The 18,322-nt window shown below is 40.5% G+C and overlaps 1 protein-coding gene and 1 long non-coding RNA gene across 2 annotated transcripts in view; one reads left to right on the forward strand and one right to left on the reverse strand.

Annotated features, from left to right (window-relative positions):
• The window catches only part of LOC114876958, a 131,013-nt gene that overhangs the window by 50,212 nt on the left and 62,479 nt on the right, over window positions 1-18,322 (reverse strand). The window lies entirely within an intron of this gene.
• LOC114876957 (neuroligin-1-like) overlaps window positions 4,148-18,322 on the forward strand; it is a 99,444-nt gene continuing 85,269 nt past the window's right edge. Inside the window, exon 1 of the mRNA XM_029188957.2 lies at window positions 4,148-5,173. The gene's annotated coding sequence lies outside the window, so the exon portion shown is untranslated. The remainder of the gene's footprint in view (window positions 5,174-18,322) is intronic.

Raw genomic sequence — 18,322 nt, forward strand, 5'->3', positions numbered from 1 at the left:
ATCGACCGCGAAGCGACGCGAGTTTGCCCGTCCACGTGTAACCCCCGACGATGATTCGCCGGGAAAACGATGGATCGTTGGACGTTGGAGATGCCCTCGCATGGTTAAAGGGAAGTATGGACAGATTATTCCGGAGCAGCTCTCCCTCGAGGTTAACTCGATTGCGAGACCTTCGCCCTTTCCAGCGCACTATCTACTCTCCGCTAGAGCCATGCACTCTGATAATCATGCATCAGATTATGTTTAGTTATGCAGTTAGGAATCAGAGGGATTGCATTTCGAGGGTAAAAAATTGGAATAAAAAAGAAATGGTACAGTGATGGCTACTGTGGCCTAATTCCCATATTGCCACTATTTATTAGATGAACAATTCAAATTTTGATTCCACTGCTCGATGTCGAATAAGTTGTTAACATTCTTACGATTAAAATGAAACCAAAGAAATTTGTTTATTAATATACATGGAATGACTGAAATTGAAATTAAAAAGTTATATTGCAATATTACCAATTGCGGGCATCGCGTTTGCACTATGAACATGCTTGATTGTTCCAGGAATAACGCACACAGAGGGACTGGACGCCAGTGGCAATATAGGAATGAGATGAATTACTGAATATAGGGAATGTACGGGCAAGTAGTATAGGTAAATGATAAGTCAGACATGGGAGAACACAGCACTATCTGGTCATGAATGGAATACCCTTCAGACTAAATTATGCAATATTTACGTTCCCTTATGCATAGACTATAAATTCATCGTAATTATACATCCAAACTTGTAAGCTATCCCTGATCTTCCAGGGCAGATATTGGTTCACCCTCAAACGGTTATAATCATAGACGGACAAATCAAGTGTCCTCCGAAGTTATCGCCGGTTAACACGTTTATGGCCTATTTTACAATCTTAGAAACTCCATTAGCCGAGTCCCCATTAGCCTTTCGCTTCAAGTTTACTGACCTAATTACTGGAATATGTAATGTTGCGATCGGACAAGCTAACTTTGGGGCAAGTGCTATTCTGAAATATTCAGAATCAAGTGTGTTAGCTAGAGATTTATGGGATATTATAACTTTGATTCTATAGTTTCTCGAAGTAATCTTGTAATTAAGAAGACCCCAAAGAATGCTGGTAATTATTATCTCTGAAATCGACGGTATACTTCGAGGCTCTTCCAATTTACCTTACACCTTTCATTCGTCAATTAGCACTTTCGCGACAGTTCTGCAAGCAGTTGTGAAGTGCACTCGTGTTTCCGGTTGGTTAACGGGCCGAGTACGCAACGAAAGATGTTCAACAGCGCGATGCGTCCGTCAGAATCGCGAGCAAAGCGGCGGAAATGTCGAATGGAACTCTACCAGTGTCGCCTGACCGCACACGCGACGAACAAACCGGAAGTTTCCAGCCAGCTATAGCAATCCGTTAGACGCGTGCACTCAACTTTGCTGACTCATAAGGGAATCGTGAGTAGGGTAAACGCGTGCACGCGTCGTTGAAGAGAGCATCCAGTTACGGAACAACAACCTAACGCGAACTTCTAACGCAAGTTTCCTCGCGTTAATGCTCCTTTTATTATTCCGCCTTTGTTATTGCGTCATAGTTTCCACGTGTTCGCCGAGATAATTAATTTCCCTATTAACAACTGTCCAAAAGAGCTTCGCTTCGTTTAAATCGTTGCGAAAACTACGAAACTCCGATCTACGCCTGCTTTCATATATTATATTTGAAATTTATAAACAAAGTTCGGAGAGTGTCTTTGAAATAGGAGGACGTGTAACTTCAGTGTCTCTTACGTTTTTCTCAAATGACAAGAAAGAATATTTCACAGCCAAGCTAGAGGGAAGTGTCAACAGAAATATGTGCATGAAAAATACCGGTGAAATCAAATTCTTTTGTAAAAGAAAAGGATAGCTATGCGAGACACGCTTTACTTGCAATACCTCGCGCACAAAGTGGCCAGCTTCTTTGAAACGGTATCACCAGTTATTTTTGCTGTACTCCCGACTTTGGAATCCTTGCTTCCTACATTTCTTCCTTAACACTAGATTGCCGGACTCGCATCCGTCGAAATAGCACGTATGGATTTTTGGAACTAAGGAGTGGAGAGGGGAAGAAGTAACATATGTTTTAAAAAAAATTATTTGTTTTTCTATATACAGGATGTTCCGCGACTCGTGGCCAATCGATTAGGAGGTGATTCTACATGTAAAAATTTTTTCTTCGGTGTCTTCGTTTTCGAGAAAATCGAAGTCGAAAATTTACTCGATTTTCTCGAAAACGGAGACACGGAGGAAAAAATTGTATTCTTTCTTTTCGACTCATTTTTACATATAGAATCACCTCCTAATAGGTTGACCATGAGTCGCGGAATACCCTGTATATAGCAATAAAATCGTGAACGAGTGAAATTGACTCGCTCCGGCAATCTAGTGTTAAGAAAATCCCACGGCGTGCTTCTCGGTTTATTAATATTGTCAAAGGATGCTTAAATCAGAATTAGTCCCCTGCGATTCACCGTGAATTTGCGTAAAATATCCGACTATCATAGCGTCAAATTTCTCTCTTCACCAGCGAGAAGGCAAACTTTCGCGAAGATCAAAGAAGAGAAGTTTCCACGAAAGCTTCTCATCAGAGCGTGGAGGAAACAACGCGTCTAAAGTCACATTGTACGGGGATGAAAATTTAAATTAGCGCGTTTCACGCGCGACACGAGGAATCGTGCAGGCCGGGCGAAATTCGGGATGAATTTTCAAGGGGGGGATGAATTCCGTTGCGAGGGGTGAATTCATGTTTTACGTGTGCCGCTTTAAGTCCTCGACGCGATGCTTGAATTCGCGTAACTGCAACCCCCAGACTGCGATACGGTACACACACGTGCACTAATCTTGCGGTTTCTCGCAAATCCTGCTGCGAGCTCGCAATCTTACCATCCTACGAGATTTCTATTCGCCGATCTTTCAATACAGTTTCACGCTGCTTTCGCTCTTTTTCTCGGTCGTTCTTATTCGTTATACGTATACTTTATGTTTAACGAAGTACTTTAGAAAAAAAAAAAAAAATTAGAGGGTGAGATTTTGTATGATTTGTTATAATTTAATACAGAGAGTGCTCCTTGTAACTGGGTCAAGCTGTTCTTGTAAAAAATTTCTTTTACGTCAGTCGATTCTTTGAATATTTCAAAGAAATACATATTCCAAAGCACATCGTCTAAAAACCACCCCAAACCTTATCTTCTTCCAAGAAAGCTAAACCATCCCTTCTCTCCGCCCCACGCTCTTCAAACAACTACCCAACTCTCGAGTCCAGAGTTCAGATTCTTTCCTGCTTCAAATTCGAACCCTGTTGAAATATTTGTAAAAATCAAAATCAATTAGATACGTTTCGTATCTCGTTACCAAAGAACCCTCAACGGATTACCCGTTCTACGCGTGCACGGTAATTGCGGGGGTGGAAAGCTGTCGGTAAGAAGAATCGGCACGCAGTTCCTCCGACTTCCTGTCGACTTTCCCGCGCGTTTCCTCGCTCTTCTCCTCTCGGCTCGGCTTCGCTATCCAACGCGTGAGATCCTCGTGTGTACATCCGTGGCACACAATCTCGTAGCAGACGAACGAAACGAACGACCGAACGAACCGTCGGATCGATCGGTGGCGGAGGGGTGGCGCGTTTAAGGGCGGACGCTGAAGAGAAGGGAGGGAGAATGAGGGTCGTTGAAAAAGGACAGAGATCCTTGCGCCGTCGCAAGGCAGGACCGTGGTCGGGACCAGCCGAAGCCTCCCGACGGAGGGATGAATTTTCCGTCTCCTTCCAACCGCACCCCACTCTTCAGCATCACCCTGTTCTTCCTTCCTCCCTCGTCGTCGCGTCGCTCTCTACCCGGTTAGTTCATTCTTTCCCGTGGTTCAGCTGTTCCCCGTGTCTCTGTTTATTCCATAAACCCCTCTCGTACGCCACCCCCTACTCCCAGCATCCTCCACTTCGTCCTCTCCGTTCACATCCCTCTACGCCGTTCATCTCGGTCCGTTTTACGCTCTCCTACCCTCTGTCTCGCACCACCCACACCCCTCTACCGACCTTCTCCCTCGCTGCTAGCAGCCCTGCAAAAACAAGCATACGGGGATCCCCAGTAGCACCCTGGTACACAGACCAGGCCAGAACGTCACACCGGGGGTGGCACTGGTACCAGGTAACGTGGTAACGTGGCAGTCCTCTTCGTCGTTGTCCTTGCCACGTCACCACACACGGACACGTCGTGTCACGTGCTGCTGCCGACGCGTCACCCGGCACCTCATTCGCTGACCTCTAATTCCTCGGTCATCCATCATAGACGATTCCGGGTGGAATCGAAGAAGGATTCAGAGGTTAGCCTGACCGATGGACACCGCGAAGACGTGCTGTCATCGTGATCGTTCGCTTGCCTCAATCTCAGTAATGGGTTACAGTGAATAATTTCCAAGTTCCGATTGATCGACAGTGTTTAACATGTGCGACGATCGTGTACACAGTTGTGCGCGGTTGATCTTGGCGAAACGGTTCCCTTCGAATCACCAGGGAGAATGGGTATCCTAGATTCTTTGTAAGCCAGTGATTCATCGACTCGTCTATCGGCGGAGGTTATCCAAGCGTCCGATTGAATCTTATCAGCTGGAACGATGAAAGGGGTAGATAGCCAGATTGCAAGGCTGCTCGATAAGACAGTGGCGAGGGAAGAATAACAAGGGAACAAAGGGACTTCGATCCGAGCCGAGTTCTTTCTCGATTCCGTCAGTTTCCGGCTAGCTAGCGCACTCGAGCGTGAACACGTGCCCGCTCCACGTAAATCCAGGCCAACCAGAATAACCATCGGGGACAATCGATTCCACCGGTTGATATTTTCTTTCGAGACCAACCTCGATACGCCGGTGTCGGTGAAGTTTGACGAATCGTTGGACATCCACGAAGGGCTTCTTGGAAAAAGAAAAGAAACACCGGTGACAAAACGTGTGCTTTTCGTTGGATGTGTAGATGGGTGTTGTTGCCATTTGTTCGCTTGACGCAGTGGTGACGGGAAGTAGCGGTGTTTGTCACGTTTCCGGAAGTGAATGGAGCGCAGCGTTTCGGACGACAGATTATTGCGAATACGAGGAACGGATACAGTGAACTGAAGCGGACCGATCGTTTCGTCACGTTGATGGGTAAGTTATATATTTTATGGGCGATCCGACGGATTTAGTTTCGATACATGTTACAAATTTTGTCCTGAAATATTCGCTTCAACGATGCCGTAAATTGAATAACGAATAAACACGAATTTTGAAATTATAATTATTATTATTATACAAAGAGCTTGGATTATTTCATTCTGACGAGAGCCTGAATACGTGTTATAAGAATGAATTATGAATACTCTCTGTGGAATACGTATAAACTATCAGGCAACAAGGTAGAAAATTAAATTTCTGAAATGAGAGCAAAGAAACTAAGCTGAAAGTATGGGTGGTCATGAAAACATCACGCAACAAGTGTAAAACGTATCTGTAATTCATACACCGTGTTTCTATTCTTAGCTTTTCATATGAAAATTAACATACGAAAATAGATTCATAAATCTGATGAATTATTTTTCATTAGAATCCATCTCGAATAGAAAATGTATTCAAATAAACAGATCCAACTTCCATTACTCTCTGGATGGTTTTCAGTTTACTGAACGCACCGCGTTACTTTTCGATGTTGAAACAATAACAGAGGAATATGGTTTTCTTTATCGTTGCGACGGTAGAAAGAATTTCTTTTCGATCAATCGCGAAACGAGTCGTGCGACCGAGAAACTTCACTACGATGGGAAATGGAGAGGAAAATTGAAGACAGTGGAAAAGTATTCGCCGATATTGGAAAAGGCATAGGCGCACGATAAAATCCAGCTGGACTGGTAAACAAGGTTGCCGTTCCATTTTCATCCGACAAACAACTGAGAAACAAACGCTTTTACGAACCATCAAACCGTGAAACTTTATTTCTAATCATGGTTCTGGTACGTTGAACTAATTACTTTACACCTGTTGACCATGAATTTTGATTTTATATTCAACTGCACTGAATAATCGTTATAGAAAATGATTATCACAGTGGAATGGGTAAATGTATAGTCAGACATGCACAGGGGATATGGCTACATTAGTGGTATAGGCAAAACAAGTGATAAGGAGTAATAATTAGTCAGACATGCACAAGGGGTATGGTTACATTAGTGGTATAGGCAAAACAAGTGATAAGGAGTAATAATTAGTCAGACGCGCAGCACGTGGCTAGGCAAGTAGTATAAGACACTGGATGGTCAGACAATTGCTAGTCAGAAAAACGTCTATGACTGGTCATGCAAGTAGAAGAGACCAGTAAATAACCGGACAGTAACGGAGCAATGACCAGACAAGTAGTACGAGTACCATATTGTTCAGACGAGCAGAGTACCAGAGAATGGTCAGACAAGTAGTATGAGACGACAGGTGGTCAGACAAGTGGAACACGGCTGTAACTTAATCAGACTAATAGTCTGATGTTGATTTGTTACCAGACACATGAAATAGGTAGAATAGAGTCAATAAAAGTTGAATTGTTTAAAATGATTCAATTCTTTTTTCTAATTAAATTCAAGCATTAGTCCTGAAGTTATATAGTACTTATGGAAGAAAGTTTAAATTTAGCCCAGCAAGGATCGATTAATGGTGGAACTTTCAGATGAAACTTTCAAATAATCGAATTCAGCTTTTGCGACTGTTCTGATAAAATGAAGTGGCATGTAACTGTGCTAAGTTCATAGCTCTCATTTTAACAATATTTTTAATCGAAACGAATCTAATAAATAACTCGGCGGATGGTTTGAAATTATTAACCTTTCAATCAACGAGTTTGCTTTCAATAATATTAATTACGATTGTTAACAAACCGCGCAAATGGATTTATTATAAATGATTTGTAACGGTTAATTTCTGATTAATTCGAAATATTACCAGAGGAACGAGAGGTTTATGTTTCATATTCGCTGTACAATTATTAGCTTTGCAGGAAAATTATTAATAACAATTGTATGCATATCTGTAGAATTTGATTGAAGTTTTATAATTCGTAATGAGATTCGCTGATTATTGATACAGTAATCAAATTACCAGTGGAAATTAATTACAAAATGATTAAAAATCTTTCTAAAAGCTAAACTTAAACAGATTTTAAAAAAGAAACACTTATTCGCGAGTGGAAAGACTGGAAAAACCGGATGCGCGAAAATCGATAAGCATCTACGGAAATTGAGTTGCTCGGCTCCGTATTGGTAGTGGAACGCGATCGAATGAACTTAGTTCGTCGGCCAGTTTTTCCGATCGGCCGATCGAATCAATTTAACCGGCCAACTTTTCTGTCGCAATAAAACTTCTTGCGCGAATATGCACGCTCGTAGCGATACCCTATTATTGAGAAACGCGACCGACACCCCCAGCCTCGCAATCATTCCCTCTGCAAACTTCTACGTCGAATCAGTTCCCTTTTATTTCTGATCAAATTTAACAAAAAAAATTAATTAATTTCTATAAAATTTCTCGTTTTTCTATTTGCAATTTGCGATACGTATTGAATGAAAATGATTAAGGGGTTAATGATTAATTCAAGGACAAAATTCAAAATTCGAGTACTTAGAGATTTTCCCACTCATAATCTTTCGCCATATCATTTTTAAGACATGAAGGCACCTTTCAAGCAAAAATAAAAATTTCGATTTTTTCAAAATTCTACAGTGGCCTAACCCTTTAAGGATACATGTTTGTCGAAATTGTGTAAGACAGCTTTTACTTTACTCGTCCGTCCGAGGAGAAATTCAGCAAGCATCGTAAGGCTGAGAAAAGAGAGCTGTTGTATACTAGCCTAGTTCCCGAGGCGCGATCAAAATGGATTGAAACGTGGCAGGGAAAAACGTCGTGGAGACACTTGGCCCATTCATATCGGGATACATCAGTTGCTCTCTGCGGTTCGGACTGTTCGCTGAGTTTATGCGAGATAATTCCCAGCGGTCCAGCATCCGTCAGTGTCAACCGTCGGGAAAAGAAGTTCTGTAATACGCGGAAAAAAGTACTGCTCCGCTTGGACAACCGACCATCCTTCGATCCGACCAATGAAACGAGTTTCTTTCGTCATTTGATCGTATATCCTCGCCGGAAATGCGACAAGACGAATCGCCGATGACAGGATCGGTTTAATTTCTCATTTTGCTGAATTTTTGGATTCGTAAAAAAGCTGAGACGATATTACAAAATTTTATCTTCGGTTCCTTGTAATTAGGGGTGGGAATTAGAATTTTTTTTCTCCCTCCAAGGGAAATAAAACCAGAAAATGGCTTTTGTGAATTTCCTTAATTTATAAGTAATTCTTCAACATAAGAGAGTCATAGATTTAGGTAATTACTTTCTAATTAAATTAAAATAATTACGGTCTCTTCCAGCAAGATCTTTTTTTTCCCCTCCAAGAGAAATAAAACCAGAAAATGGCTTTTGTGAACTTCCTTAATTTATAAGTAATTCCTCAACATAAGAGAGTCATAGATTTAGGTAATTACTTTCTAATTAAATTAAAATAATTACGGTCTCTTCCAGGAAGATCTTTTTTTTCCCCCTCAAACCTGACACTCGGTTCCCTTCAAATTGAATTATACAGACGAGTCCAAGAACACTTACAAATATTAAAGAGTACTCGTTAAATATGAAACCTATCCACTTTAATTAACACCACTTCTTAGTTACATCATCCATTTTCATGCTAAATATCCGTGAAACTCTTGAATCTCGCGTTGCCAAATTCAATTTTCACAAATTCCGACCTTTTTATCCATCCAGATATGGACGCTTAAAATGGATCAAAAGTATCCGCAATTTTTTCTCAAAATGGCGAATCGTTCAACGTTTGACAGAGTGGGAGGGTGGAGGTGTAGAAAAATGGGGATTACAAATGGCAACGATCTCCCGTGATAGTTTCGCCGGGTTTCCAGAGATGGAACGGAAATTGATTTTTTATCGACGAGTAAATAGAACCGCGTTTCCATGGGATTTTCGTGCTGTCGGTTTTGCGAAATGGAGAGTAGGTATTGTTATCCATTTTCACAGATTTCGAAGCGAAGGTGGATCGCATTTAGGGAATATTCGAAGTAATAGCAGTAAAATATTTGTAACGTATATTTTATATACTTTATAATATTTTAATAAAAATTATTAATTATTTATAAATCAGTATTTCCGAAGTTAAAATCGACGCTGTTAATATACGAAAGCAGTGTGATTTCACTGAACATTTTGAACTACGGTATTCAACGTGTCCAATTGGGTTAGCTCTCTTGAAACCCTTTTCCTCGCTTTTCTCGCGCGACCTCGAAAGGTCGAAGAAACGTGAGACCTGCAGGAGATTAAGCACAACCATCTCCTGGAACTGCAACCTTAATTGGAACCACGAAAAAGGCGCAAAAAATTCGTTTAATGAGGGACTAAGGGTTGCTTGTCGAGACGCCGATTTTCTACCGTCAGCCATCAGGATATTTATCCAAGCAGAATATTTTTTCGGAACTTTTTCTCCCTTCTAACGTATTCTGATTTATTTCTTCAATTATCCCCGACGATTAAGATTTTTAATATATGTTTATCGCAGAGAAAATATCAAAATATTTATCACTTTAATTGAAATATTTCAAAATATGATTAAAAGAAATTGAAATGGAAAATTTTGTTTTTTTCGAGAGAAAGTTAATTCCTGCTGATAAATGGCCAGCTCGAAGGTATTTTATAATGGCAATTTAAGGTTGCGTGATGTGATATTCAAGCCGCAATTTCTATAAGGGCCCACGATATCGCGTTGCTTGATGATAGCGATCGCGTTGACAGAAAGCCGGCCGAAGCTGTTTCATTATCGAGTTTCGAGTAGAGTGATATTTCAAGGGTATTATCGCCATAAATTGAGCCATCTTCCCATCATAGCTGAAAGTTTCACTTTGTTCCCTTAAAGAATCTATTGAAGGCTCGATGCGAACGGACAGAGTGTACATCAAAGGCTGAAAATTATTTTCCTTTCAAGAAATTGGCTTCTTTAAAAAAGAAAAAATTGCAAAGTGCTTTCACATCAACGAAAATATAATGCTGAACTGATTTAATTAACTATAATAATAGAAGAAAATATCGACTATCCTTGAAATAACATCGCTGTTGAAAAATCAACCCTTGAAATTTCTAATAATTTCTAATATTTTTCTAACGTCACGGTTACCTTTTTAAGAAATATCAAAGATTTCTTTCGAAACCTTGACAAAACGTGTAGAGAAAAAAAAAAGAAAGCACAAACGATCGTAAAGCCCTCGTTACTGGCTCGCACCCTCTACGAGTACTTTCAGACACAATCTGAAAGGGGTTGCATTGAGACAGGTATCTTCTGGCACGAGTGAAGCGTGTAAAATCCTCGCAGCGAGTTACGAAGATAGCATCGGCGAGGAGAATATAATTGAACGACGCGTGAGAAGGGTTGTTCGCGAGCAAAAGGGGTGGATGAAACGAGAGGTCGTCGTGAAAGGGGCACGAAAACGATGTCTCTCGCCGTCGAAAAAGGCGGCTCGCAACCCCGACGACGACGATAATGATTTATTAATAAGACCTGGATGGTCGGGACTGAGTATAAGATCTCAAAGGAGATGGAGATACCTCTCTCTCTCTCTCTCTCCCACCCCTTTCTCCTCTTCTTACTGTCGGTCAAAGTTGTCTTTGTACCATGATGCAGGCATGTATCTTTCCTTTTTGCCACGACGGACTAGGTCGACGGAACAGGATGACGAAGATGAAAGAGGACGAACATCACTCTGGGGCTTCTGATTCCGTCTTACATCCTTCACACTGGTTACTTTAGATTTCTCGAGGTTCACGCGAGAATAGCCTTTGTCTCGACAGTAATGGACGAGTAAGTTTGTAAAATTATTGAAAACTAATTAATATTTCAATTATTAAAGTCGGTGTTTTCTTAGAAATTAATATTTCTATTTTTAACCAGCTACTTTTAGTGACGCCGAGCATTTGTAAAATTATTGGGAATTAATTAAGATTTCAATTATTAAAGTCGGTGTTTTCTTAGAAACGAATATTTCTATTTTTAGTGACGTCGAGAGTTAGTAAAATTATTGGAAATTAATTAAAATTTCAATTATTAAAGTCGGTGTTTTCTTAGAAACGAATATTTCTATTTTTAGCCAGCTACTTTTAGTGACACCGAGCGTTAAATAAAGTTAGCGGCGATATTATAGTTGATATAGATCACCTCTTCTCTGTAAATTAGACACTTCATCCAGTCTCTTTGGGGTACTCTATCGATCGTTGAAAGCTGAATTTTCCGCTTCACAGCGCGTTTAAATTTAGCTTTTTAAGGTTCGACGATGAAGGGATTCAGCTACCTTCTGTATCCAACGAACCAACTTCCAGATAAATTAAGTTACTTCCCGATGATTTTTAAATATCCTCCTTAAATCATCCTTTCACATTTTACTCCACTATTTACACCGTCGGTCCAAGAGAATTCTGCAGTTATTCTCAGCAGCTTGAATAATTTAAATCTTTTCCTCCTTTGTCACGGAAAAATAGTTGTCGATTTAAGAACAGTTGCGAGATATTTGGCACAAGAAGAAGAGTGAATCGAGGCAATTAAAAGTGAAACGGTGCAAGTTAATTAGTTGTGAAAAATGGGGTTGCAGACGGAAAGTAGAGCCTCTAACTTGGGTTCTCTATTATAAGTCTCTGTTGTCCCGAAGCGTAATGACAGTACCTGTGTTGCCTTTAAATTTCAATGTATATTTCAAACGGAACGCTTTTACCGAGAAAGTTTCCTCACAGAAATGCGAGGCTCTTTTAATATTTTAATGCTCGATGAAGCAGCGGAAACTGTGCCGTGGAAATGAAACATTAGTATTCAGTTCCTTCTCGTCCGTTATGAGAAACATTAATACACTGTTTCCATTGTTTCTATTCTTTTTAATTTCTCCTTTTCTCTTTTTTTTTTTAGTCGTTTCAAAAAAATTAGAGAAGCAAGAGATTATGCGTCATTTGAAAATTTCAGTTTTAAATATATTTTTAAGTAAAATCAAGAATTTTCTATTCCTACATTAATTATCAAATTTCGAATATAAAATCTGTTTCCAAGCGATAAACAGTCGACATCGCAAATGTTTCCGTAATTCGTGGAAGTTGGTAGTCGCGATACCAGCGAGGGGACATTGTTCTTCAAGAAGTCTGCCAGGAGTTCATCTTATTCCACTTCACCAACTTACAAACGATTTCATCGCGAATTATGACTTTTCCAATCGATGCCTCGAACGAGCTTTCAACGACGAAATAAAAGTTGGAGAAAACAATGCAACCAACCACTTTGACTTTCTACGTTCGCATTCAGATTAAAATAACAAATTGTTCCGCTATGATAACGAATGTTGCGCTCGTACAGGCAAGGGAGGAAAAAAGCAAGACCGCGTAATAAAAGCGTGGTGTTTCTTGAACAAACGGAAATTAATTAGCAAAAATACACGGTATCTCGTTGCCAGCGAGAATATCAAATGAACGAGGCTGCGTAACGACGATAACGGGAAGTGTGCAATTAAATTATATGCATGAAAATAAACTTAGCAATTCATATTACCAACGCGGTGCAGTAATTAAACGCATCATCGAGAAAAGAGTTCGAAATAAAACAAACACAGAGTGGCAAGGATTCAATTTCCCTGGAAATTAAAAATAAATAAAATTGTTTCCTCAAGATGCATTTGCATACCGGACAGAAATTCAATAAATTATTCGACGAATGCTTTATTATAAAAGTTTGACTTTCCGCAACAAAGTTGCGGGAAGCGGAGTTTAATAGAAGAAACGTGGGATCAAAAATGGAGATATTCTTGACGGTTCTATCGGATAAAACAGCCCGGGGCAGTTCTGGATAAGTGAGATTAATTTATAGCTGGAATCTCGAGGCGAAATGCAGGAAATATCGACACGCGTTACCGGTGAAGAGTACGCGGGAATATATCATGCAAGACACGACCCGAGGTTATATACGGTTCGTGTTGGCCCTGTGTGACATTTGATAATTCGAATGTCCATTTTCTGGCTGAAATTCCAATCACATTATTCGAAACGTCGAATGATAATAAGCTAATAATAATACAGACTGATTGCTTTGTAAAACGCTATCAGATTCCAAGAGAAAATAACCAATTTACAGTGATCAAATTATTAGAGCCATGGTATGAAAAATGGGTATTTCGTGTTTCTGTAGAAATAGAGCCAATGTAACTTTTAATCAATAATCCTCCACTAATAATATACAAAGCAATAATTAATAATTTCTGGCCCATACCTCTATCAAACGTTCAATCAATTTACATTTATTACTAATAATAAATATTTCCACAAATTTTCGAGGGGGTTGAGGTCCGAAGAATTTGTTACAAGCATCAATAGATAATAAAAAAATAATAAAAACTCTGTTTAACTCGGTTTTCACTTAAGAATTAATCATTTTTATGTAAAATCATCAATTTATACGAATGGCTCTAATAATTCGATCACCCACTGTATAATGTAAAAATACAGAAAATAATTTAATTTCTTACTTAAACAGTTGTAAAATTAAAAATACATAATCAAGTAGCCACTTCAGTTAGAAACATTCTTTCAACGAGGGTACAAATACACCCCAGTCGAATTCGAAACATTAATCAGCAGGAACGCAAAGAGGAACATAACTCAATTAACAAAACAAACAACCCCCGGAGTGAAGAAAGAAAACTTTCTGGCGAATCTCCAAGTAGCAACAAGAAAAATCCGAAGCATGTCTGCGGCTGGACGTACGAGTTGATTCTCGACAAGAGAAACATCCCCACTTCACGCAAAGAATTTAGCACAATAAATTGAGCCACGAAATAAGGGCCTGCTTTGAAGTAACAATGTCATCCTTGTGATTAGGATAACAAAGGGGGATGAAAATATTAATTAAGCACCGACGATCGCGCACGCGATTCGCAGAGCTCGAATTAATAAGCCGACATCGGAACGGTGTTGGTGTTAAAAGTTTTAGAGCGGCATCCGGAAGAGGGTTTTCGTGCCAGGAAGCTTCGAACGCGCGCCACGTTCCGCTTTTTTACGAGCGTTCGTTAGTCGTCCGGCGACTTGTGTCGACACAGGGAAGGGGCGAAACATTTTTTCCTTCTGAAATTAGCTTAACTTCGTTTCTCCTCGTCGACTCTGGCTGCACCGAGGGGAGGAGGAAGAGTAAAGAGGGACACACGGTTAAGTTTATTCCGGGAACTGGGTCGCGTCGTCGTGGAACGAAGCCGCTGGTTGCGACTGAAGCTGTTTAGAAGAGTGGCTGTTTGGAGAGCGGTTTTCTACGGTCGACGAACTCTCGCCACTTTGCGAGTACCAAGTGTAATTTAGAATCACGAGACACGGAAGGATAAAACGACGCAGGACGTTGCCACCACGATTTTCCAGTTACCATTAATTGTTACAGTTGTCGATCTTACGCTTTTGCTTCTTTCGATGAACTTTTAAGGGTTCAGGTGTCGAGGGAGGTTTAGGGGGTGTTCGAGTGGTCGCAGTACTCTCTTTAAGAAGCTTTTTCTAAATTAAATTAAGGGAGGTGTGTAGAACGAAGAGTTTGTAGCGTGGAAGAGCTGGAAATCTTTTTAAGTGATACGACTCAACCATTAGTCAGACGCGGGGATTAAAATCCCTTTCCAAGACTTTACCAAGTCTCTAGGGTGAATTTCCAATATTTTTTTTTAACATTTGTATATTTTCTACCTCATTCTCTAACTAAACGAGCGTGGGTGAAATCAATAACCCATTCTGGTTAGCTTTTTCGTTCCAATATCAACATTACTTACGCCGACAAAGAGTCAAGTGTTGGGACTTCCCGATCCGAACACAATGATTGGCAAACCCCATGAGTGGACAGTTTGTCCATACCCGGCGCCACTTGGAGGGTGGATATATTTATATAGCGCAATAACGTCCTTCACCACTGCCGGTATAAGCTAAGGCTTCGGAAAGGCAGAGCGGGTTATTAATTAATACCAGCTATTAATTAATATTAACCCTTTCGCTGCCACGGTGGTCCCATGGGATTGGCGCTTGTCTTTTTATTTAGGTCATGGTGATGATCACCACTAATTGCAAGAAAAATGTGCTATTGGCAAAATTGTACCGTTATTTTAATATATTTCACAGTTCTTTACCATTATAAAATTTTTATTATGAAATTTGTGGCCCACTGGGGGTTGAAAAATTTGCGTAGCAGCGAAAGGGTTAATTAATTATGAAACAGTGAACAGTCCTCTCTGAAAACTTATATCACCGAGATTCAATTTTCCTCTCGCATTTCCATATTAATACCTTATCCCGTTCTTAATGCGCGAGTTTATGCATTCGCTAGAGGAAATGCGGAAAGAAAGATCATCCGTATCAAGGAATAGCGCGGCGGCTATCTTTTCGCGCGGAGCTAAAAATAAGCTGAAACGGCGAAGGAGAAAAAGCGTGGCGGGAGGACCGACTGGGGAAAAAAAGGAGCGTTATCCTCGCCACTGCAACTGATATGAATAATTAATGGGCGGCGACGCGTTCGGGGATGCGTATACCGGGAGTAGAAGAAGCGTTTTCGAGAAAAAAGCAAAGAATAATGCCGGCCAACCGGTACGCTGTCTGGCTAATTGGACCATTTAAATTTCATACGACGTGACCGTCGTGTTATTTGCAATTGAAATTATTTTATTAGAGGACAAGCGGTCACTTCTGTTTCTCCCTGACAATACAGATGAGACGGATTTCAGACCAACTTCCAACGGGATTATCGTGATAGATGCGGCTATTCCGTGGGAATTAATTTTCAACTTTGTTATTCTGTGAAATTGGAAGATTGAAAATAATAAATGGTTATATCCGATGTTTGAAAATAAAAAGTAATAGGTCGATGTAGAAAACAGGATTCGATTTCCGGTATCGATAGATTGTATTTTTCACGAATTTCTAATATTAGCACACGAAGATAAACAAAGCTATATTTTTCCTTTCGTTTAATTAGAGGAGAAGCTGTTTTCAGCTCGCAAAATAATAATTTTTTAATATTCTTTCAAGCAGCCTGTAATCTTTCTTCCACAAAATGACCCGAATTGCAATGGAAAAATGAACGAGACACGACCATACGAATGGAAGGAAAGATATCAAGCAAGCCGACGATATTAAGTTTACAAAAGATTCATGGCTGGCTAACGGTGGGAAAGCACGTTGGCGGGAAAATATGAGGCATGCTAAAGAACCATCTATCGACTTCTAATTGCACGGTTCAAAGGCTCTCCTTCTAATTTCGAGCTACTTACGTCCGATAGACGTTCGATATGGGCCAATAAGAAGCTTACTCGACTGTGAAATCCGTGGTTACAAAAGATATCTCGAGTGAACAAAGTGAAAAATAGAAAGTAAACGATTAAAAATTCCATCGATTTCTCTGCTCCAACGTTTTTACTTTTTAACAAATCAGAATATTAAAAAATTCTTAAATTTTATCTAAATGTATTAAAATGAAAATAAACGTTTCTTTAATTATAATCCATAGTTTATTGCTATTTCGATGCATGTTTGAACTGTTCAAAGACACTGGTGAAACTCGAGCGAAACTGAAGGCAGAAACTATTTGTTCAGAGGGATGGGGTCAATGTGGTTCACTGTGACTGACTAGAGATGGTTTGATCAATCCAAGTTTCACTGTAACGGAGTTGCAGTTAACTTGAATCGACTAAATTCGCATTTACTACCCGAGACTGTCTTTATGTACATTCCCTGTCACTCTGTTTATCCGTTCGTCCACTTATGTTTGATCAGCTGCCTGTTCGAATCTCTCGTTTCCAACCGACTGTCTCAAGTAGATCCTTAAAAGTGGCAGTTCAGAAAATAATTATGAAAAATTAATTTCTATTAATCTCGATGAAACCCTCTTTTAATATCACGAGAGCCTAGAAAGGCTCTTAAAAAATGACTCGAAACCCAACACGTGATTCAAGACCAGCGCGATGGGAAGCTTTTATATGAAAACAACACCGCAGCGCGTTCTTATTTTTCTCTCGCCAAGCGTGACCACCCGAATGTCACCCTCTCAGATTTCCGAAAAAGATCATCTGAAATCGGAAGGATAACTTTCGGTGTCGACTGTACAGGGAGATACTTATCCCGGGAACTGGGTCAATTAGACGGTAGGCCGCGAAAAGCAGCCGAGGGCGACGGCCGCTTTTAGGGCAGGCTGTTTAAAAAAGAGAAAAATGACTTTCGCCCAGGGAAACGAGCATCGTGCGAGAAGAAAGGACAGGGGGCGAAGGAAAGAAGGGCTAAAGAGGACAGGATACCTTCTTCCCTGGTGGTAAAAGCACCTTCGAACTCGTTACCTGCCTCAAAGGGGTGAAAGTAACTGGGAAGCTTCTGATTTCTAATAAACATTAAGGCCAGTCTCTTTGGAAATTCGATTTTATCGGATTAATTGAATTTCCAGCAGTGGAGGGATCATAAATAAAAGATCGGTTTGAAGAAACAAAGTTACCGCAAGTTAAAGTTCCAAATGAACTTCCCCGACGTCCGTCGCGACGGTGATGGCGAAAGAAGAAGGTGAAATGATCTGGAATCGGAGACACAACTGGAAACGATCGTCGCCGATAAAATACAAATTACCGTCGATTTTTCGCTCGCAACGCCCACGAAATCGAATCCGAGCCAATTGATTTCTCCCCAGGAACGCGTATAGCTTCGTCTTTAAGCTGTTCCACGAGGATCCTCCGCGACCTTTTTCTTTTCGTTCGTCCAGCGGGAAGACAAACGGCTGAAAGAAACGTTCGCATCGTCGGCACGTTCCAACCCCCTCGTGCCCGTACACACACACACGTTATACCCTATATCGATCGACACCGGTTCCAGACGGAAATTCTAAGCTGACCCTGATCGATACGTCCCTGTCTCCGGTCGTGCACCCTTCTAAGAGCGGCATTTATTCCAACAAGCAAGATTTATTCGTTGATGGTAACGCGTTTGTTACTGTACATCCAGTACCGCGTTACGTGAGCTGCTTTTTCGAACGGTTACAAAAGGAACATTGTTAGAAAGAGATTCTTCAGAACGAGGTGCTAAGGATTAAAAATGAATCGACGATTTCCGGGGAAATTGGTAGAATTAAAAAATTCAACCCTTGGGCATCAAATGTTTCCATTAATTTTTATTTATTCTTTAAAGCGACGAAATGGAAGCTTTAAA

This window comes from Osmia bicornis, chromosome 7, assembly GCF_907164935.1.
Source record: "Osmia bicornis bicornis chromosome 7, iOsmBic2.1, whole genome shotgun sequence".
NCBI lineage: Eukaryota > Metazoa > Arthropoda > Insecta > Hymenoptera > Megachilidae > Osmia > Osmia bicornis.